Raw genomic sequence first — 24,728 nt, forward strand, 5'->3', positions numbered from 1 at the left:
TCAAAAGTTTCTGACATTTAAGGTCTGTTGTTTTATCTTTTTGTGTTCCTAGCATATGCCATCTCCAAACAAAGATCATTGAGCTCTGTGGGGCTGATAGAAAAAAAAAAAAAAAAATGAAAAACATTTGAGCAAATGTCCCTGTGAAGATGGAGGAAAAGGCAGGCCTGTGGAGATAATGTGCTGTGGAAAGATAGATCAAAGATTAAGTTGTCTGGCCACAGTAACAAAATACATGTTTGTGGCTGAATACTCATGTGCATATTCCAGGAAATGTGGATTCTAAAGTTCTCTATGAAGCCTGGCAAGATTTTTTATTTAGACCAATCCTATTTCATGGTTTCAGTTGGCTCACATTTGTAGTGATCCCACTCTTTTAATGGGCCAGTAGGGAGGACGACCAGGTTTGTCGGAGAGGCAAAAGTTAATCTCTGGTCCCACAATACCAGAGTATAAGCTTATCTTAATAAATATGCCCTGACAGCAAGCTTTGGTGGAGTTTAGGACTCCTTAGGAGTTTTGGAGAACTTAGAAGCTGCTTTATTACAAAAAAATCTATCATAAATCCTTTTTTTTTTCTTCTTCTTCTTTTTTCATAGCTTAACTGTTAGATTTTTGGAAAACTTCAGAGACCAAATCTAATTAGCAGTTCTGGGTTATGGGTAAGGGTGGCAGAGTAAAGATTTCAGTTCATTGATCAAAATGGTTACGGAATACCTTTTAACAGTTTACTGTATATACTGTACTATATATCTATGATATCTTTAATGTGATTAAATATGCAGCTCTATGGAGCAAGATGCTTAACTTTGACTCTAGAAGATATTTGTAACAATTGAGGGAAAATGTGAGACATTTTAAAAGAATATAAACCATCAAGATGAGAGATGTCCTGTTTAGATCAAAAGCCTACAATCACAACAGTTTTCAGACAACAACCACGAGTTCTGACATATTTTATTTTGAGTATTTACATGTGTTGTGAAAGGCCCATAACTCCCCCTCCCACCTCCCCAACGCACCCAGAGGAATCAGTATCATCATACAGTATGCACAGGTCATCAAAGATTGCCACAGAGCCTATTTAACATCTTGTACAAATCACAAAAAAAAGAAAAGAAAAGAAAAAGGGCTGACAGGATAAAAAAGAGAAAAACCCACAGACCTTTTCATTGTAGGATGTCGAGAACCTTCACATCAATTGCTGAGTAAACATTTCTTGTCATTTTTTTTAGTAAAGACATAAAGAATAAAATCATGAAATCATAATATTGTGGAAAGAAGATGGTTTCCCCTGCAAAAATCAGTCCAGTGGACACCTAAAGGGACATTATCACACTTACAGAGTCAACTGCGAAAAGGGGAAAACAAGTTGACATTAATGAAGATTATCATGTTTTTTTTACACCATAACATATCACTGTTGACATTGGAAGGGAGAGAACTGAGGGAAAAGGGGGTAAAAGAAGGACAAAATGAAAAAAAGGAAGAGATAAAGGTGGACAAGCAGGTAGAAAGAAAAATTAAGTAAAGAAAGACGACACCAGAACAACATAAGGAACCTTTAGTCGTTTTTTTCCTCAAAGACGTTCAAAACATAATTCACCATAAAGCCATTTCTCTCACTACTTTCAGTTATAAACCATGAATATTATGTTCTGGATTAATGACTTAAATACACAATAGCTTATGATCACACTAACTGTTTCAGAGAAAAAAAAATCACTGTTCATAGTCAGCAAAAAGAAAAAGATGTACAAAGTCTTCAGAAACAGCTGATCACATCTACATGATTACAGATAATGAAACAATAAATGAAAGAATGAATAAATAAAAGTTTAATTATTTATTGATTAAATTATAATAATTAATTTATAATAATAATAAAGTTAGAAATTCCCTCAATAATTTGCTTCTTGCATGTAAGACTAAATCTGTTGACAATGATTTTTAATGTAATAAATCGGTCAGCATGTCAGCAAGTGTTGTTGAAACCCCATAATTTTCACCCTCTTGACCTCAAGGCAGCACAATAATATTTTTGTTTTTTTTTAGCATCAAACTTCCAAAAAAACTTCTCCCACAATTGAGCCAAATTTTTTTTAAAGATAACAATGTAAAAAATCCACAAAAAGCAGATCATTTTAGAAATGAAGTAAAACAGAAAAAAATATTTTAAATGAAATCACTCAGACTCCTGAGTTGACTGTGATGCTTAAGAAGGCATGTAAAAACAGTTGGGACAAAGACGTGTTTATTCTTTCCAGCAGGAAAAGACGTCAACATCAGATGAAGTCATTAAGGTTCCAGCAGATCATGTTTTATGAATGCTGTTTTTACTGTTTCTTTTCCTCCTGTGCTAAATGTTTTCAGGTAGTGGTGGTGCTGCAGGCAGGCCAGCTTGAAACAGTAATGTGACAGAATATCACAATGCTGCGGTTTGGCACATTCCTGCTCAAATAATCATGAAAAAGAGGTCTGGATGGCAGCACCTGTATCTGTATCAGGGATGGATTGTGTTACCGGCCATGACCAATAAATATGGTGTTTTGGGCTTTTAACTTTTATTATAACTATTATTTTTACATTGCATTCAGAAATGTTGCTATAAAATAGCAGATAGAGTTAAACCCCTTGAAATCTCCACCAGTTCCTCTAAAATCCTCTTTTGATGCTTTTTGATACTTGATCAGCTGGGAGAACGTCCTTGAGCTGTTTAATTCTGTTACAGAATTATCAATTTTAAAATGAACAGCTATCAAATCAAATCAAATCAAATCAAATCAAATGAATTCCAAATATTTATATAGCACTTTTCATACAAAAGTAGCACAAAGTGCTTCATATAATAAAAACGGTTTTGATTATATTGAAAGAAAATAAAAAAGAAAACTATGACATACTACTGTATGTATAATTACAATGAAAGCCTGTAAACTTGCTGCATTTTGTGTCCCAATATTTTTTTGGAAATTAGTACCCCCATTAATCATATGTAGAAAAATGACAGCAGTTTTTCACAGTGTGTACCTGAGCTGCTGTGCACCAACTGAATTCTTGTCTTCATGTCTGTTTCTTCTTAATTTACTGCCATCTGATCTCCTTCTAATTAGGAGAATGTGATGCATAAACAACAAATAAGGAGTGGTTGTACTTCAGCCCTACAGTGTGTTGTTAGTGATTATTTGGTATTCATATAGAAGTGAATATTAAAATTTTATTTTGAAGTTTGTACAATTTTTGAACCAAAAAGGTTTTCAATCAAGAGTGTGCTGCACCAACATCTGCTGACCATTCACTTGTCATAAGTCCTGTGAGGAAGAAAACAGCTGGCGAGCTCCGGCTTTTCCAAACATGGCTGCTGTCATCTGCAGAGGTCTTCCATGTTACTGTGTGCATGTGTGTATGTGAAACCAGTTTAAGATGTGTTTTGACAAAAGCCTGCTGTTTTTATTGTCTGCCTGTGACTTTTACAAAGAGTTGAGTCCGTCTTCTTGGCTGTATGTTTTTTTGTTTATTTGTTTTTAATCTCTCTCTCTCTCTTTGTGTGTGGTGTGTGTGTGTGTGTGTGTGTGTTCATATAATTCATCTGTTAATGACGTCTTATGGCAATACCCTGCTGTTTTAGTATCTTCCTGTGGCTTGGACACAGTGTCAAGTCTGTCTCTCTTGTGTGTGTTTTGTTAGGTTTTGTCTGTAGAAGTGTGTGAGCATACGCAAATCAATGGTTTCCTGCTGTTTGATGGCCATTCTGTGCTGATATCCACTGCTGTCTGTACATAGCACTCCATCATCCTTCCTCGGGCTGTCTCTTCCTTAACAGCTCCTAATCCATAAAACACAGAAGAAAGAGAAAAAGATGGTAAAAACGAATGTGCTATTCAAGTTGGTTGAAAAACACAGTTTTACATGTGACATCTGGTATTGTTCTTATATATTTTATTGCTCAAAGGAAAATGTTTGTTCCTTTGTGTGAATTTGAGACGCAGAAATTAAGTAAAGAGCTGACGCTCATAATAATCCTAATGTCACAATTTGTCACAATTTGCCTGTTAAATTTCTTTATTTCTATTATGCAAAATAAGATCTAATAAGTTAATCAGTGAATTAACTTCAGGGTGATAAATGTTTACTCTTTAAAGAAAAAAAAAAAAGAAAAAAAAAAATATATATATATATATACATTTTTCCTTTCTGAAGTTTGGAAGTGAGAGTGGCGATGCCTGTAGTAATTTATTCTTGATGTCTCACCTCAAATCACTTTTTTCCTTTTTTAAATTAAGATCAAAGAGTTAATTTTCACATAAGTTATTTTTTCTGTTAACTGAGAAATTTGCCATTTATTTTCTGGTTATAACCATTTGTAAACTTATGACAAAATAACAGGTTTTGTTTGTTTAAACTTACTGGATGATCAAGGTGAGCTTGTAACTGTGTGGTCAGCCCCTATTTTGACTTGTAATTGGTATCTTGAGATAATATGCTGTTCTATAAAAACACAACCAAGAATCATTTTTAAATGACGGTAGCACTGTGGCTCCAGTAAATGCAATAATTTTTTTGTCCTAAATTTTGTTGCAAAAAAATGGCATTTGAGTAGTTTTGGTGTCTTTGAGATCTTTATTCACTGTAATTCTAAGATTTGATTAGATGCAATTAAAATTTCCATTTTGGATGAAGTTTATTAAATCTTGATTATGAGGATGAATAGATAAATATCTGCAGACCTTTACAGTTGTGAAGCTGTTAGTGACTTTTGTAGGAGAACTTTCAAGAAACAGCCTTGGGTTCAAGGAGTTAAAGTGTTGAACAATTTCTATTTTGCATGATGACAGATGGAGAGAGACATGATAAATCATTGTCGAGATCCCAGAGAGTTTGAGAAAGCAGGGCTGAGACTTGTTCAAATATTTAAAGAATGCACTTCAGATTTACTATTTTTCCATTGGACACAATGCCCTGCAGGATGAGTACATATGTACTGTAAATCAAACCTGCTGCATTTTAAATATTTAAAACTATCTCTGATAGACTGGCTTACTTCCATTCATGTCAATGCTACCTTGTGATGCCAAAACTATCATTGGTATTGCTGTTTGGTGGACTTTGTAACAGTGAAGGGATTCTGGGTCTTGACACACCATAGTGATACTGTGGTTTGCAATAAGTCACGTCCAGTGCCATGGGATGGCAAATCAAACTTGAATTTGTTTAATGCAATTTGTCCAATTATTTTAACTAAATCAGTAATTAAAAAAATGTTCATTGTAAAAAATTAAATAAGTAATCAGTATTGCATTTATTAATGTAGCACCTTTAAAGCACAACTGCAACTCAAAGTTCTTCACAGAAAAGTAAACAGTTTAAAAATGCAATCAAGCATTACAATTGTATAAAACAGGATATTCTAAAACAATGAAAAGAAAAGCTAAAATGTAATAACTGTAAAATGTATTAGCAAATTTGTAAAACAGTATGATTAATTAAAATCAAATTAAAATGTAGAAGAGAAAAAATAAAATTAACTGATCACAAAGTGCTGCAAAAGAAATTAAGTAAACGCTGACTTAAGCTGAGTCTAACTAAAGACCTTTTCAAGAAAATAAAGTTTTAAGCCTGGTCTTAAAAATAGGGACAAAGTCTCCATCCTGAACACTGACTAGGAGCTGGGTCCACAGGAGAGGAGCCTGATAACTGAAGGCTCTGCCTCCCATTTACTTCTGGAAACACAGGGAACCAAAAGTTGGCCTGCTACTTAAGAGTGTTTTCTTGTGACAGTGTGGAACTAGAGGTTTTTTTTTTAGGAACTAAGAGTTTTTTTTAGGTAAGAAGGAGCAAGACTGTTAAGAGCTTTATATGAGTAATAAAACTTACAGGAAGCCAGTGAAGAGAAGCCAGGACTGTGGAAATGTGTTCTATCCTGCCAGTCCTTATCAGAACACTTGCAACAGCATTTAAGATCAGTTGAGGGCTGTTTAGAGCAGCTTTAGGACATCCAACAAACACGAAATTACAAAATCTGGAGGTAACAAATACATGGATTATTTTTCCGTATCACTGTAAGACAGAATCTTCCTGATTTTTGCTATATTATGGAGATGAAAGAGGGCAGTTTCAGTACCCTGTTTTATATATAGGGCTGGCCACGTTAAAGTCCTAACGCCTTAATTTTTTTTTATTGCTCGTTAATGCTTTTTTTCCCTAAACTTCTTGCCCACTGGCTCTGAACACAGAAACCATATGCAGTTTGCACATGCACATGTAGTTTTATCCTGGTGGATATAAATTTTGAGGCAAGACAGCAAAGGTAAGACATTTTATGACCATGTTTTACAAACATTAAGCATAAATTGGGCCTTCTTTGTGTTTACATATGTTTTCTAACTTTGTGTACCTGGTCTTTTAATTGTTTGTTGTCTTAACTATGTTTGGGGGTCACATAAATGGTTTCACTGAGCTGTTAGCTGAGATTCTGGACTTTCTGTGAATATCACACATGCTTATAAATACATTTACAGTACTGATGTTACACCCGTAAAAGCTGATGTTAACCACTTAACCCCCAGTCCCAGAGGGTGTAGGCACAAGAGGTCAAGCTGAACAGTGCAGCTAAAAATGCAAAGTTTGAGACTTTACAGGCAAGAAATCTGGATAATGAAGCACCAAAGGTGAATGGGTGGAAGTTATTGTGCATATTGTGAATATTTCTCTCTCCTCACCATCTAGAAGCTGTGAGATTCTAATCCTGCTTTTCACCTGATGTCGATATTCATCTGATATTGGTCATTATTGTTCCTTCTCTGTTTAGAAAGAAGGCAGCTTTAAATTCATCCTGGCTTTTTTTTATTACCTTTTAGTTAGTAAATCCTGAACATTTCATCCTTCTTTGTCATATTTGATTTGATATATATTAAGAAATATTTAAACTGTTGCTGTTTCAAGACAAAATCCTGCTAAATCTGTTGTATTTGTTTAGTGCAGGGGTTTCAACCTTTACAATCAAAAGAGCCATTTTTTCCTCAGTCCAGCTAAATGAAACTCATTCAGAGCTGCAAATGTTATGAGACCTTTTGAAAAAAGGCTTACAAAAACTTATAATTTTTTATAAATTTGTTGTCATTTTGGAAGAACCACATTTTTATTTCTATTTTTAGGTTTTAAAATAAAGAAAAACGTAAAACTTCTGGTCAAATATGATAGACAGACTTTCTTCAATGGGCTGTAGATATTTGTAGAAAATTATGTTAAAAAAAAAAAAAAGAAGCCCATAGTTTCTAACCTAATGACAAAGAAAAAAAAAAAAAAAAAAAATTACTGGTAGTTATTGTCATTATAAAGTGGAAATTTAATGCAATTATTCCAAGAAGAAAAAAAAAAAAGAAAATGCTAAAAACCTGCATTTGCTATTATATTTATATTGACAAACGTTAGTTCATAATCATTTTACCGATGTTTTAAGGGCCATTGTAGAAGGTCAAGAGAGTCAGTTGTTGCTCTGGAGCCATAGGTAGCAGAACCCTGATTTAGTGTAGGCCTTCTTTTAGAGGAAGGACATTTTGCACATAACAAGTCAAAGTCAGCTTTATTTTCAATTCTGCAGCATGTACAGGACAAGTGGGAATTGAAATTACAATTCTCTCAAACCTTGGTGCATGAAATACAAGAATGTAAGCCAATAAACAAAACAAACAAAACAAGTACTATAAAACATAATAAATAGACAATATAAATTACAGTCAGTGCAATATATGTTTATGGTTATATTGCACAAAAAAAAGAGGTTTGGCTTAGCTTATCATCTGTTTAAAGTGATTAAAGTGGCCAGGTGCTTGTTCCCAGGGCCGGCTCTAGGCCAGCAGGTGCCCTAGGCAAAACAGGAGTTTTGCAACCCACCCTATGCGGCAAAATGCTTACCGAAACTGAAGCTACATAACTCAGTCACACACATTTTGTAACTAATGTACAAATTACTGTCTCTTTGTTAACAAAGGAAACAGTCACACTGAAACACTCTAAATTAAACAAACTGCAACAAAAAATATAAATAGCACAAAACAAATGACATTTAGTTAAAAAAATAGCGCAAAAGTCCAGAGCAATAAATGGCACAAGTGAAAATTTTAAACAATGTAAAACAGTGCAAAAAAACACACATTAAACTATACAAACTGCTACAATTATGATAAACAAAACAAAATAATGCCACTATGTAACACAAAAAATCAATCAAGTAATCAAATGAAATTTCTGAAACATGCTTCATATGTAAGCTGTAACACAAAGTGGTTTAGTTATTAAAAGAATTCCTTCATGCCCTTCCAGCCACCCGGGCCCACCCCTCAGAGAGACACAGCCAGGCAGTCTGGCTGTATTCAATCATCTTTATGACTTTTCTGCATTGTGCATTCAGTGTTCTTCATTTAGATCTGCTTGCCACAGATCCAAATATTATTTATTAATTAATAGTACTGCAGTCATTACTCTGTATTGAATTAACTTATATTCTTCACTGATTGTCTTCTGGTGAAGACAATGAGGCTGAGGCCTCCTCTCTAGCAGCTTCTACAGGTGCTGTTGTGGCTGCAAAAATTTTCTCAGCGCATCTGGACAAACACATTATTTTAATTTTTATAGCAGTAACATTAAATAGCAGTAGCCTACCCTTACAATAAACAGACCGTTGCAGAAATACTGCTTTGCAAATACAATTAGAAAAATTTTACATTGTATCAAATCTTTATCTTTACTATGTCATTTTGACATGATATGCATGTTCTTTTGCATAATATAGGTGGTACTTAATTATTATATTGTTTAGATATTGTTGTTATGGTACAATAGTTACTATCTTTGTTAGCGTTAGCCCACTGTCAGTGTCAAAATGAAAAGTTAACACACTCCTTAATGTTCAATAACTCAGACTTACCTCTACTTCAGGCTCGTTTTTCATTCTCCTCTTTCCTACGTTTTCTGTAAGCAGCACTTGACAGCTTGGATTGTCTTTTCATTATAAACTTTTTAAAATGATTTTCTTGTTGGCAACACACAACAAGGTGACATTGTCCATCAGCCCGCAGCTGGCAGGTGAGAGATTAGTAATGTAGATTTGTAATTCCTTGTAAAACGCTGCATTTTGCTGTTGTTTGCTATCAAGGATTGTGGTTTTATATTTTTCTTTAATTATTTGTGAAAAGATTTTCATGTCCTTCAACGTATTTATTTGAAATGAACTGGTAACGTGGCCACTTATGTCACGTCCTGTAAAAGTGTAAATGGAAAAAAAGTGTTTCCATTACACTTTTGTGATATACTTATATCGACATGTCTGAAAAACAACCTCATAAGAGCGTAAAAACTTTTTAGCAATATTTTAGTTTTTTCGAAATGTAGGCGTTTCCATTACCGCTTTTTTTTTTTTTTTTTTTTTTTTGCGATATTTAGGTTTTGTGCAATTCTTGGGGTAATGAAAACGCACCTAGAGTGAGACCATCTACAGAAATTAAATGACTCAACAATCTTTTCCTGAGTTTCTCAGTTCCAAAGACAGCAGCCTTAGTTTTGTCATAGTTTAATGACAGGCAGTCTGTGGTCATTAAGTTCTTTATCTTTGTGGTCTAGTTGGCTTATTGGTCTCATCTGATTTCATGGATAGGTATAGCTGATTATTGTGTGCATAACTGTGAAAGTTGATGTCATGTCACTTAATAATGACACCCAGTGGAAGTATGAAGATAAGAAGATATGGACCAAGTATTGACCCCTGTGGAACAACATTCTTGACTATGCTGTAAAGACGAGGACAAAATGGACAAAATGGAGCTGATCAGATAGATACGACTTAAACCGGGCTAGTGGGGTTCTATTAATTACAACATTTTCAAGCTTTTTCAATAGAATGTCGTGGTCAGTTGTGTCAAATGTGGCACTGAGGTCTAATAAAACAAGTATAGACACAAGTCCACTATCAGAGGCCACAAGAAAATCACTCGTGATTTTACCTAGTGTGGTTTCAGTGCTATGATGTGACCTAAACCCAGATTGAAATTCTTCAAACATATAATTTCTGTAAATATGGTTGATTAATTGACTGGCAAGAATTTTTTCCAGAACTTCAGAAATCAAAGGAAGAATGGATAAAGGTCGGTAATTAGCGAAGACCTTTAACCTCGCAAGACTGGACTTTTTAAGAATATGTTTAATTACAGCAACCTTAAAGGTCTAGGGCAGATAACCAGTTTATAAGGATAGATTGAAAACATCAAATAAGGTACTGCTAATTAAGCAGACAATCCTGTTAAACAATCTAGTTGGAATACGATAGATGTAACCTGGCTGAGAGAGCCTTAAAATCAGGTGTTTAAGGCAGTTTATTTGTATAGCACATTTCATGTACAGGACAATTCAGGACAAGTGCTTTACACAAAACAAAGGCATTACAGATATTTAGAAATAGTAAAAGGCATCAAAACATAATCACAATAAAATAATAAATTACATTAAAATTATTAAAAGCAAGATAAGTAAAAAAAAATTTTTTGCATATTTCATGCATAGGCACATGAGAAAAGAAATGTTTTTAACCTGGATTTAAAAATGTCTACTGTACATTTGGTGAAAGTTTAATTTCCACTGGCAGTTTGTTCCACTTGTTTGCAGCAAAACAGCTAAATGCTGCTTCTCCATGTTTAGTCTGGACTCTGGTTTGGACTAGTTGACCAGAGTCTTTGGATCTAAGAGCTCTGCTAGGATTATATTCTCTGAACATATCACAGATGTATTCTGGGCCTAAACCATTCTGGGATTTGTAAACAATCAGAGCGGTTTTAAAATCTATTCTGTGACTGACTGGAAGCCAGTGTAAAGATTTCAAAACTGGTGTGATGTGTTCAGATCTCTTAGTTCTGGTTAAAACTCTAGCAGCAGCGTTCTGGATGAGCTGCAGATGTTTAATGCTCTTTTTAGGAAGTCCTGTTAAAAGACCATTACAGTAATCCAGCCTACTGGAGATGAATGCATGGATGAGTTTCTTTTGGTCTTTCTGGGAGACTAAACTTTTAATTCTGTTGATGTTTCTGAGCTGGTAAAAAACTTCTTAGTGACAGCTTTGATGTGGCTGCAGAAAGTCAGGTCTGAGTATATCAACACTCCATGGTTACGAACTTGGTCTGTGATTTTAAGAGCCGGAGTCTCCAGGTGTTTGCCAATGCTGACCCTCTTCTCTTTGCTACCAAACAGAATAATCTCTGTTTTGTCTTCATTTAATTGTAGAAAATTCTCCCTCATCCAGGTGTTTATTTGCTCCAGACACTGACACAACAAGTCTATTGGACTGCAGTCATCTGATGACAGAGACACATAAAGTTGTGTATCATCTGCATAACTTTGATAATTAATGCTATAGTTCTGTAATATTTGACCCAGAGGGAGCATATACAAGTTGAAGAGAGGTATAAGGACTGACCCCTGGGGGACTCCACAAGTCATTGCCAGTCGCTCAGATTCATAGCTGCCAATCATAACAAAATAACTCCGGCCTTCTAAATAGGACCTGAACTGTGAGACAGGGATGCTTGTATGTTGTGTGTGTGTCTATACTTTGGATGTTTGTGTGAATGGGGGGGTATGTTTGTGTGCGTGCGTATGCATGTGTTAGGATGAGTGGGGGTGTGTCTGGGGAGTGAGAGTGGGAGGGTTGGATACTGTGCGAGTGTTTATATTTTTTGGGTGGGGCTGAGAGGGCATATGTGAGTTATGATGAGTGGGAGTGTGCAAGGAAATAGGTGTGTGCATGTGTTTCTGTGTGTGGTTGGGGCGGGGTTAAGTACACTTGTGGGGGGGCTTGGGCGGGCCTGGGGGTGGTGGGCCGTGGGTCTGCCGCTGTCCCCATCCTCTCATTCCCCGTTAGGGGTGTGGGAGGGTGGGAACTTTCTGGGGTGGGTGGCGGCTCACTGGCTGCGGTCCCTGAATGGCCCGGTCGTGGGGGGCGGCCTCTCCTGGCCTGTCTTGCCCTGGGGGGCCTCCTGGGGAGCAGGGGTGCCTAATGCCACTAAAGGCTCATCATCCAGAGGGAAGTTTGCTTCCCTCTGGACGTACATCCCCGGACCCCTCTTACTTCCCGCTCTCTCTGTCTCACACACACACACACACGTAGGGAGTTGGGAGGCGTGGGGGCCGGGTCCCGGGATGGCTGCGCTGGTGGGCTGCTGGCTCTATGGGGGTTGGGGCCCGCTGTCCGCTGGTCCGCCTGGGGTGTCCCCCACGGGGCATGGTGGGAGGGTTGTGTGTGGCGTGATTGTGTGGTGGTGAGCGATTGTGGGTGCGGCACGGGGGAGGGTGTGAGTGTGGGGTTATATGGGGTGCAGGTTGAAGTAGATGGGGAGTGGGGGGAGGGGGCCGATAGCACCCTGGTTCCCGGGGTGTGCGGCTGGAACATCGGGGTGTGTGCTGGCCTACGCCGGGTGGCTGTCTGGGGGGGCCTGGTCCTCCTAGGCATGTTGCGGGCCCTCTGCCTTTGGGGGGTGGGGCGGCAGCCTCTGGGCTCCCGGGGTCCTGGGCCCTTCGCTTGGGCTGCCCTGGGTGGGCCGGTCCCTGGCGGGGCCGGCGGCTGCTGATCTTGGCCCACTGGGGCCTGTGCCCCGGGACCGTGGGGGGCTCTTGCTGGGGCTCTCCTCTGCTGCCCTTCGGGTGGGGCTGGAGTTGTCTTTGTGGTGGGGTGGCATGGGTTGGTGCTCCGGGTCTGCTGCTGAGGGCCCGGCCCAGGCCCTGGTCTGCCTCTGGCCTCCGTGGAGGCGAGGTCGCATTTGCATGATCTCACTCACCACTCTTCATCACTGATCACTCCTTGTTTCTCATGCTCTGCATGCTGACACAGTCACTGAGTTGTCTAGTGGGTTTTTAATATTAAGCGATAATTATTAAAAAAGGAAAAAGAGGAGGAAAAAAAAATAAATAAATAAATAAATAAATTTGTATTTTTACTGTGAGTTAGTATCTGGTTGCTGTTATGTCTTTTTGATTTGATTTGGTTATTATTTAAAAACTCTTAATGACTGGCAGCCCTGTTTTTTTTTTTTGTTGTTTTTTTTTTTTTTTTTTTTCTGTGTGTGTGTTTCTGCTTTTGTAAAAGTTGTAGGAAATTTTCTGGTGTGTTCATGTACAGGTGTAACAGTTTGTTGTCTGGTGATGGTGTGGATTGTAGGGTCGTTTTCCTTCTGTCTGTGATCTTTTTGTCTCCTTTCTTCTTTCCCTTTTGCTCTTTTTTTGCTATTTTCCATCTTTTTCTGTCCCCTCCGTTCAGGTCCAGCAAGATTACATAGATTCCGTGATTCAAAGTAAATAAATAAATAAATGAATCAGATTATCAAGAGGAGCCTTACCCATAGGCCTCCCCTTGGCAGAGCAAATTTGTTCAGCACGATACAGCAACCAGATTATCATTTTGCTTGCTATGATGCTGGACAGGACAAGTTAAAAAAAAAAAAAATAAATAAATAAATAAATAAATAGGACCTGAACCAGTTAAGGACCGCTCCAGAAAGTCCAACCCAGTTTTCCAGCCTGTGCAACAGGATTCTGTGATCTACAGTATCAAACGCAGCACTGAGATCCAACAGAACCAACACTGATACTTGATCAGAATCAGTATTCAACCTAATGTCATTTAACACTTTGACCAGAGCTGTTTCAGTGCTGTGATGAGGTCAGAAGCCGGACTGAAATTTATCGTGATTTCCACTTTCATTTAAAAAGTCATGAAGCTGGTGAAATACAACTTTCTCAATAATCTTGAAAATAAAAGAGAGGTTAGAGACAGGTCTATAGTTGTTCATTATAGAGGCGTCAAGAGTCCTTTTCTTTAGGAGTGGCTTAATAGCAGCTATCTTTAGTGACTTGGGAAAAATGCCTGATGCCAGGGCGCTGTTAACTATCAGTAGTAGATCACATTCTACTGAGGTAAAAACTGTTTTTAAAAAGTCGGATGGCATCATGTCCAGAGTGCCAAACTGTTTCTTGTAGGATTTTTAAATCAACCATTTTAAATTGCGACATAACATCAGAATTATTTCTGGGTTTTAGACACAGACTAGTTTTCTTGTGTGACTGTGTGAAATTAATATTTTGCCTAATTGTTTTAATTTTTTGGCTAAAAAAGTTGGCAAATTGGTTGCATTTCTCAGTGGAAAGGAGCTCTGGGCTTATCTGTATAGGAGGATTTGTAAGTTTTTCAATCATAGCAAACAGAGTGCGAGAATTGTTGACATTCCTGTTAATCATTTCAGATAAATTCAGCTCTCTGGCCTTGCACAGGTCATTGTTATAGTTACACAGGCTTTGTTTGTACAGCTCATAGTGAATTTGAAGTTTATTTTTCCGCCATTTCCACTCAGTTTTTCTGCATTCTCTTTTTAGGCTTGTGACCACAGTGGTGTTTCTTCATGGTGTTTTCTGTTTGCTCAAAGTGCAACAGCACCCATTACATTCAAGACTTTCAGATTGAAATGATCCAGGAGTCCATCAACTGACTGCACTGGTTGTTGGTAACATAGCTATGGCCTCCACAAACTTAGCACTCATAGCGCACATTCATTAATGTACCTCTTCCTAACCGAGGAGCAGGTTGGTTGGACATTCTGAGTGATCAGTAAATTAAACAAAATACAAAAATGGTCAGACAAGGCCAAGTCAGTGACCGCAACAGAAGAAATATCAACACCCTTTGAAATAACCAGGTCCAGAATGTGACCTCGAATGTGGGTCGGCTCTTTTACATGTTGCCACAAACCAAACATGTCCAATATGGAAGAAAATTCCTTGACATTACCATCCGTCATGTTATCTATGTGAATGTTAAAATCCCCAATTAAGATGAAATGGTTAAAATCATTAGAGATAACCGACAATAATTCTAAATAATAAGATGATGTTAAAAGATGTTCTAAGGACAACTACCAAGAACATGGAATGCTGGATGATCCCTCTTCCACTGGCACCAAGCAAGACTCTTATTTAAACACACCTATTTAAACCCAGCCCTTTGACACAGTTTCTTGCGCATGCGTGGTGTTTTGCTCCTATACCGGTGAGACGATCTGACGAATCTGAACGTTTTTAATGTTTTTATGGATTTTTACAGATCTTTTACTTGCTCTTACCAGCACTAAAGCCTTCTAAAACATTGCATTTTAAGTTCGTATTACTTTTAAATGTGATTTTAATTCAGAACAAAAGTTTTATCTGGTTCGAGTCCTGAACTGATCTAAAATAGCTGCCTCAGCGCCTGTTCATCATGGCATGGAATCTACAAACACTGACAAGCAAATTACTTACCTCAAAGAAGATATTTGCAAGCTCACTGATGAACTTCGATCAAAAAATGAGCTACTTGATAGTCTACTGGACCTGGCTCACCAACAGCGCTCCATACATATTGCCTCATTCAAGGCGGCTCTCCATGATACAGTGCAATGGGACCCAAACACATCACCACGTCCCTCTTTGAGCTCCACACCAAAACAACAACTTTGGTCTGAGGTCTGTTGGCACCCGTAATGACGGAGAATCCCGGCGCTCATCTTCAGCAACGTGCCGGCAGCTCCTGAAAGACGCAGTGAGTGGTCACACCAGGTCCCGTCGCTGTTTGGACAAAGAGCGTGCTCCTGCGGGGGCTGGAACCGCCGCATTTCCACCTGCGGTTGCTGCAGTGGAGATTTCCACCTCCAGTCCCGTTGTCAGTACAACGGAGAACATCACCTCCACCCGAGCAGAAGGAAACCCAGCCGCAACACCAGCCATTGCACCTAAGAGGAACACCACTTCCATTCCAGCAGTCACTCATGCAGGGTCCTCGGCCTCCACTCCCATCGTCAATCCGACGAGGACCGCCTCCACCACTGCCGCTTCTGCAAAGACCTCCACCTCACCCTGTGGCTCTATGGACATGAAAAAACGGACGCTCTCGGTGCCTGGAGCTGGCCGACACGTGCTCATTGTGGGAGACTCCATTGTCCAGCATGTCCGCATGAACAGGTGCATCTTCTCATTCAGGTGCAACTGTTACAAACATCACTAACTCCGCCGACCATCTATTCCATCACCACCCATGCAGGTACAAATGATCTCAAGTTCCAACAGTCAGAGACTCTAAAAATGGATTTTATTAACATCATCAACAGCATCAAACAGGTAAATAAACACTGCATCATCTCTGGTCCACTTCCTTCACCTCGCTACGGTGATGTCAAGTTCAGCCGCATCTGCCAACTTCATATTTGGTTAAAAGGTTACTGTCATTCCATTAGTATTCCATACATCGACAACTTCACCACATTCTACAATAGACCTCACCTTTTCAAATCAGACGGCATACATCCAAATCACATAGGTTCTCATCTTCTCACCATGATCTCACCCTCCAGTCCTGCAAAGCTTTCTCAGATTGATGGTCCTGCCAGTACACACCTCCCCTAGTTTAAACTTCCTCTCAGACACATCACATACCAGTACACATCACCAGTAGACAGTACAGACATGTCTTTTCAGATCCACATACTTCTACCATCAGGTGTATACGTCCCATACATACAGCTCCCAGTACAGAACCCATATCCACAACTTTACTACTTTCCTGCAACACTAAACATGGCTCTTTTAAACATCAGATCACTATCAAACAAATCTTTTATTATTAATGATCTGATTTTAGATAAGAACATTGACTGTCTCTTTTTAACGGAAACCTGGCTTGGCACTGATGCATCAGTAATTCTCACCGAAGCATCTCCCCCAAATTTTAATTTTTTATTTTCTATCAGGGGAGGTAAAAAAGGCGGTGGAACAGCTTCAATTGCTCAACAGTTCATATCAGCACAAATAATTTCATTGAAAAACTACAATTCATTTGAGCATCATTCATTTGTTTTTAACAACCCACCTGTTTTATCCAGTACAATTTACAGACCACCTAACCCTCCTTCCTGTTTTATTAAAGAGTTTTCAGAGTTTTTATCAACCATATATATAATATACAATAAGATTTTAATAACTGGTGATTTTAACCTTCACATTGATAACAGTAATGATCCCTATGCCAACGAGTTTTTAAACATTTTAAATAGTTTTCATTAGCATGTCACACAGCCTACTCACAACAGAGGACACGCCCTGGACCTGGTCATAACTTATGGCCTGTCCGCTGGTGTGTCCTCTGTTGTTGACTTGACTGTGTCAGACCACTACTGTGTGTTTAACATCACCAGTTGTAAGCCAAAGGGAGACCTCGGTGAGAACTGTAAGGAAACGATATATTACTTCTGAAGTGGCTGCAAATTTTACTAAAATTTTAAACCAAACTCCTGCTCAGATTTTACCTGCATCGTGTGATTTTATTGTTGACCATTTTAACAACAAACTAAAATCAGCCATTGACTCAGCAGCCCCACTTAAAACAAAAACATTAGGAGTTAAATCAAGAACACCGTGGAGAAGCCAGGAAATTAATGAGTTAAAAAGAAACTGCAGGAGAGCAGAGAAGAAATTGAGAAAAACAAAATTAACAGTCCATTTTGAAATTTTAAAGGAACAACTCAAAATCGACAATAATTCAGTAAAACAGGCAAGAAAACTACTATTCAAACCTAACAAAAATAACCCAAAATTCCTTTTTAAAACAATTGATGTTTTAATAAACACAGATTTTAACAAGTCCTCCATGCCTCCATCAGACACTGCATGCGAGGACTTTGCAGACCACTTCACAAGTAAGATTAATATTATTAGATCCAGCCTTTTCTCTCAACGACATTTTGATTTAAACAGAACTGAAGCTTTGCTTTTACCTGAGGAAACACTGGAGAGTTTTGTTCTGGTTGATGCAAAGATGCTTGGTCGAGTTTTCTCCCAACTAAACCCAACAACCTGCCTTTTAGACCCAATTCCCACTTTCAAAAACATTTTATGGTTTCTTTGAGTGTGAGCTTTTAAACATAGTTAATTACTCTCTTCACATGGGTGTCTTCCCTGCTGCCTTTAAAACAGTGGTAGTGAGGCTCCTTCTGAAGAAGAATAATTTAGATCCAAACATTCTTGATAATTACCGAGCTGTATCCAACTTACCTTTTTTAAGTAAAACGACAGAAAAAAATGTTTTTATTCAACTGCATGAGTTTATGAATAAACACAAGATTTTAGAAAAATATCAGTCTGGTTTTAGGACAAACCACAGTACCAAAACGACCCTTTTAAAAATTGTTAATGTTCTTACATCTAACTTAGACTTACAGAAACTTTCTGTCCTGGTTCTACTAGATCTTAGTGCCGCCTTTGATACAGTTGATCACGAGATTTTACTAGACAGACTCAGAAGTCTGGTGGGCCTATCAGGTACTGTTCTTAAATGGTTTTACTCCTATCTTACAGATCGCCAATTTTATGTAAGTATGGATACATGCTCCTTAAGAATCCATAAAATCCAATGTGGGGTTCCCCTAGGATCAATTTTAGGCCCGATACTGTTTAATTTGTATATGTTGCCGCTTGGGGATGTCATCAGGAGACACGGCATTCATTTTCACAGTTATGCCGATGATATGCAAATTTACATTGCTGTGTCTCCTGATGACCTTCTAGTAGATTAGATTACTGTAATGACCTCCTCTCTGGTCTTCCCAAAAAGTCCATTTCGAACCTACAGCTACTTCAGAACTCGGCAGCATGAGTTCTGACAAGGACCAGAGGGCGGGAACACATTACACCAGTCTTACAATCGCTGCATTGGCTCCCCATGTGTTTCAGGATCGATTTTAAGGTTCTTTTAGTAGTTTATAAATGTCTTAATGGTCTTGGGCCCTCTTATTTATCCGACTTGCTTTTAAATTATGACCTCTCGTGGACCCTGAGGTCCTCTGGTATTAGTTGTTCCAAGGGTGAGGACCAAGACATATGGCCTCTTTTCATTGTTATGGCCCTCGACTGTGGAACAGTCTGCCCTGAGTCTGAGGACCTCAGGGCTGCAGAGACTGTTGATGTTTTTAAAAAGAGGCTTATGACCCACCTTTTTAGCTTGGCTTTTAACTAAATTTTATTTGATCTTAATTTATTTTACATAATTTTATTTCATATTAATTTCTTTTCATTTTACTCCACTGTATTGTTTCTTATTTATTTATTAATTAATTTATACATTTATTTATGAATTTATTTATACATTTATTTACTTATTCAATCTTAGCTGTTCTTACTGTTTCTTAAGTGTTTTTGTTAATTATTTTTTTAATTTAATTTTAATTTTTTTATGTGTAAAGGCTTATTTTGGTTTTAATATGTATGAATTCAAGTGTGCTTAATTTTTTTTTTTTTTTTAAATCTTGTAAAGCACTTTGTATTGCCTTTGGCATGAAAAGGGCTTTATAAATAAAGTTTGATTTGATTTGATTTGATTTGATTCAATATTTTCATGTAACAGAGGGTGTTTGTGCAGATATAATGCATGATGTACTTGGTGTTGCCCCTTTGGAAGTGAAACTGATGTTAAGACTATTTCTAAATGAGGACAAACTATTTACATTGGAGCAGCTCAACAAAATCATTTTTAGCTTTGATTATGGCTAGATGAATGAAAAGAACAAGCCATCTACAATTCTGAATTGATGGACAAATGCCATAACACAGACACCCAGCCAAATGTGGTGCCTCCTCCTATTTTTACCACTGATAGGGGACAAAATTAGTAGGCAGATTTCACAGTAGAAGTTGTTTCTTCTTTTAAGGGAAATATGTAGTATCATATTTTCACCTGTAGTTACAAATGGATTGGGTGTGTTTTAAAAGCAGTTGATAGTAGACCACGACAACATGATTAGAACACTGTACCCAGACAAGCCTTTAATCCCAAAGCACCATTTCATGATTCACTATGGAAGAATGATTATAATGTTTAGACCACTTGTAAAGTTATGGTGCATGACATTTGAAAGTAAACACTGTCCTTTGATGCATCACGCTCATGTTGTGTGTGACTTTAAAAACACATGTAAAACTCTGGCTTATAAAAAACAGATACAAAGCATGTACAGCTGGAAACTCGACAAGCCACTTGAGAGAGAGAAATCGGTTCCATATGCCTTTTCTGTCATTGTAGAATCTTTAGAACTGCACACAGGGAATGAAGATATTGACATTTTGAGCACCATCCATATTAAGTTAAGTCAAAGTCACCTTTATTATCAATTTCTTCACAGGTACAAGATATACAAAGGAATCAAAATTATGTTTCCCACTGTCCCATGGTGAAGACAAAACAGTACATATTGATACTGAAGTAACCATTAAAGAAAAAAAAAAAAAAAAAAAAAAAAAAAAACTAATATAACATAACTAAAATAATAATAAAGTGCACAGGCACAACAGATATCTGATATAACACTGAGTGATAAAGTGCAAAGATTTAAGGCATGTACTGATCCCAAGGCTAACTGTAAAAGTAACAATAGGGTTCACAGTTGAAAGTTGTATGTATAAATAATCAGTACTATGTACAAGTAAATGGTTGTATGTGTATGTTATAGGTATTAGTGCAAGAAGAGTCATTAGTAGCAGCACAGATGAACAAAGTGGCATAGTGCAAGACATTCATTTAGTGGGTTAGATGATTTTTGAGTCCAGATGTTTTTCTCTTTGGGGAGTGGGGGGATTTTTAGCTTTCCGTCAGCCTGGTGGAAGGAGCTGAGGGTGGACAGGGGAGAGATCTGAAGCTGCTTGTGAGTCTGGTGGTATTACACACACAATTAGTGTGTTTGGTCAGACTTACAGATCAGCAAGTGTGGTCCGTCTTAAGTATGATTCAAGAAGTGAACGTTTGTTTGGTGAAAAAGTTCACATCATTCCAAAATGCGAGACAGAGGTGTTATTGTATATCAGAATTCTGTCAGTAAAATATTTTGATAATCACTACTTTGCTTATCCTGGTGTCCACAAAAGATTTGAAATGGTTGGCGTAAACAACCTTGCGGATGTCAGACTATTAAGTCTGTTGTCGTGTTTCCAGGGTGTCACATACCCAGGCCTGTAGCCTGTGGTTGTGGTAATTTAAATTCTGCTGCTCGGTTGCTTCTCTGCCATTGGCTGTGGATTTGACAGTGACCTCCCTACTCTTCCGCCTCCCTAATGATTGGTCACAGCCTGTTCAGCTTATCCTTTGGTGGGACTACCCTCTGAAACATCTGCTCTTCAGCGATTGGCCGACTGCCGTGCCGCACTTCCTCCCTAACAACCAATCAGAAGGACCCCAGGCCTTTAAGAACGAGGAAGTACCAACACTCATGGCAGCTGTGTACCATTAGGCCCACTGCTCGCCAACTGGGATTGTGTAGAAATTGCTGGTCTGAGTGAATCGTTTGGTTTGAGTAAGAGCATTTAGATTTCCCTTTAGTACACGATTGTGTTTTGGGTTGAGGTTTTGAGGATATACACTCTTATCGTTTGTGAGTAGCTTCTGAGTTACGTTTTATAGCTGATTTTGGTTTGTAGTTTATATAGCTTACCCTTTCGTATTGAATTTTGGTTTGGTTTGTACAAAAAAGCTCCATTTTGGTAAGATTATGAGTAACTGTGAGATTTTGGTTTTGTATAGTATTTAGAATAAGTAAAGAAAATTGTTTGCTTTATCTAATTGTTAATTGTTAATTTTATTATTAACTGTTACCTCGGTTGAAGACACCTTTTGTTAAATGGTTTTCTTATTACTTTTACTGGACAAGATATACCGACCATATTGTTTATTTTTGTTTTTTGAACCTGGTTTTGTAATAAATTATTGTGTGTGTGTATATATATACATATATATATATATATATATATATATATATATATATATATATATATATATACATATATATATATATATATATATATATATATATATATATATATATATGTATACATACATACATACATACATACATACATACATACATACATACATACACATTTTTTTTTTTTTTTTTAACTTGTCCTGTCCAGCATCATAGCAAGCAAAATCATAATCTGGTTGCTGTATCGTGCTGAACAACTTTGTTCAACCAAAGGGAGGCCTATGGGTAAGGCTCCTCTTGATAATCTGATTCATTTATTTATTTATTTACTTTGAATTTATGTAATCTTGCTGGACCTGACCGGAGGGGACAGAAAAAGATGGAAAATAGTAAAAAGAGCAAAAGGGAAAGAAGAAAGGAGACAAAAAGATCACAGACAGAAGGAAACGACCCTTCAGTCCACACCATCACCAGACAACATACTGTTACAACTGTACATGAACACACCAGAGAATTTCCTACAACTTTTACAACAACAAAAACAGAAACACACACACAAAAAAACAGAGCTGCTAGTCATTAAGAGTTTTTAAATAATAACCAAATTGTATATATTTTTAAGTTGGTCCGGCTCGTTTTTGTTATCGACCCCAATTCCCTTGGATTTGAAATGGGGTCTTAACACAGGGAGACAGGGTTTACCTAAATCCCAGGTACAAGATTGTTTAAGTCATTCTGAATAGCAGCTTTTGAAACATGTTACTGTGACAAGGTAGTGTTTTTTCTTGCATTAATGGATCAGACCAGTTTCAACAGAATGTGGTGACTCAGGTAATGAAATTTTAACCTAAATGGATAAAATGGAATATTTTTTATATTTATACATTGTTTGCAGTTTTGTAGAGATATTGTGTCACTAATCTTTGTACCAACAAAATTTGAGTGTTTCAGTGTTTGAAAACATGATCCCGAAATGAATCAAATAAAATAGCTTAGTGATATGTTTGGAGTGCACCCCAACGCACTTGAAATGATTTGGGAAAATAACAAATATGATAAACAGCCTCTAATCCCACACATGACAATTAGAATAAATCATACCTATATTCACTCTCGGAGCATCTCATCATTTCCTGCCAAACCCTCCCACAGAGCAAGATTGCAGGCTCAACAGTACACACATCCACACACACACACACACACACACAGTGCTGCTTTGGTTGCAGAAGGGCAGGTGGATGTGTTTCGGACCAGTGGGGTGAACATTGCTGTGCTCTCCGGAGAAAGACTGTGACATAATTCTGTCTTGTGCAGTCCTGCACACCATCCTCTGGCTAATGGAGCCTTTTGATGCCCCGGCACAGCCAGAGGAGAGGATACCCAGAGAGAGAGGAGACAGGAGCCGATCCGTCGTTTCTATACCTAATAGTTGTATAAGTGCTCTATTTAATCAGTAGGCTAATGTTTCCCATGCTGTGCACTAAAATGTGCAGTTCTTTACTGAACAGGTAGAAATGCTTAAGGCTACCAATTTTGTCTTTTGGAGACTATAAAAAGTGGCTGCCACAGAGCTTTGGAGTAGTGCTACTATTCATCTGTATTGAAAAGCTGAGGTATTATAGGCATCTGAGATGTCTCCTGGTCTCCTTCCCTTTGGTGGTTTTTACATGCATGACCAGATGGAGCCAAGAAAAGAGGAAAACCCACGACACATTGGAAAGATCCTATAGCCCTTCTGGCCAAGGAACACCTTGGGATTTGCCAGGAGGAGCTGGAGAGTGTCACTGGGGAGAGAAATCTTTATATCTTCCCTCCTGAACTAAAGCAGAACAGTGCAGGTAAAAAAAGGTTTATTTCCAATCTTCAGGAATAATAGAGCTTCAGGAATAACAGGAAAAAAAACACACACTTCAGGAAAGAGACAAAGGCTGAAAACTATGGGGTATAAATACATAGAGAGAGTAATCAGGAGCAGGTGAGTGAATGAGCAATCAAACCAGGTGAATTAACGAGTCAGAAACAGAAAGCAACACAGAACACATAAGGAAAAGCTACAAAAACCAAAACCAAGATTATGACAGACTGTAGAGAAAAATAAGGACATTGCTGGTGCTTGAAAAATGTGTGCAAACTTAAGAATTTTTTATTCCTGTACCAAAATGTCCTACGCCATTATCAGATTTTACATATTAGATTAAAGTAAATACAGAAAACAAAGTAAAAAGTAAAAGAGAATGAAATAGTGCACATGGCATTTTTCCAGGGAAAAAAATCTCAAGTTTATATATTTAAGTGTTGTATGTATGTTGTATGTTTTCTATATCTGGCAGAAAAATATATTTTTATTCCTTATAAACATTTTTTCAGCAGAAGGAACTTTTTTGTCTTGCAGCTTAATCAACTATCTCTTAAAAATGAGTTCATAATGTCAATTCATGGATAATTCTATATTTTTTTCATCCCCGTTCAATTTATTGTAATATCCTTCAGTTCAATTTACTTTTTTTTTTTCCATAGTGCCAATTCACAGCCAAAGTCAACACCAGACTACAAACAACGATAGCAATAATTTCAATTAAATCTAAACTGAATTTGGCCCAATTACACAGTTTTAAACCCAGTTATAATTAGAATTATACTTTAACTGTATAATGCCAAGACCTAAAAGAAGCCTAACAAACTAAACAAGCAGATCACATCAAGTTTTCAACTCATATTCAACAGAAAGAGACCTTCACCAGACACAGACTCAGGGACAGAGCTTTTGGTCCTCAACAAGTTGAAGGTGAGAGGACAGGTGTGAGTCAAGCAATCACAAAACACTAGACCGGCAGGTTACCATTGCAGGTAGACCAGAGATACCAGCTATGGTAAGGACAAAAAAAAAAAAAAATAAAAATAAGCCAATCATACTTGATGTTT

General features: G+C 37.6%; 1 protein-coding gene across 3 annotated transcripts in view; it reads right to left on the reverse strand.

Annotated features, from left to right (window-relative positions):
• Positions 1-2,671: 2,671 nt before the first annotated feature.
• raly (RALY heterogeneous nuclear ribonucleoprotein) overlaps positions 2,672-24,728 on the reverse strand; it is a 180,851-nt gene continuing 158,794 nt past the window's right edge. For 2 of the 3 annotated variants that reach the window (XM_041981455.1, XM_041981453.1), the window contains exon 9: positions 2,672-3,826. The gene's annotated coding sequence lies outside the window, so the exon portion shown is untranslated. Of the gene's footprint in view, positions 3,827-20,650; positions 20,719-24,728 lie in introns of those variants that run through there. The other variant, XM_041981454.1, reaches the window with a different exon arrangement.

The sequence above is a fragment of the Melanotaenia boesemani genome, chromosome 3 (assembly GCF_017639745.1).
Source record: "Melanotaenia boesemani isolate fMelBoe1 chromosome 3, fMelBoe1.pri, whole genome shotgun sequence".
NCBI classification, from domain to species: Eukaryota; Metazoa; Chordata; class Actinopteri; order Atheriniformes; family Melanotaeniidae; genus Melanotaenia; species Melanotaenia boesemani.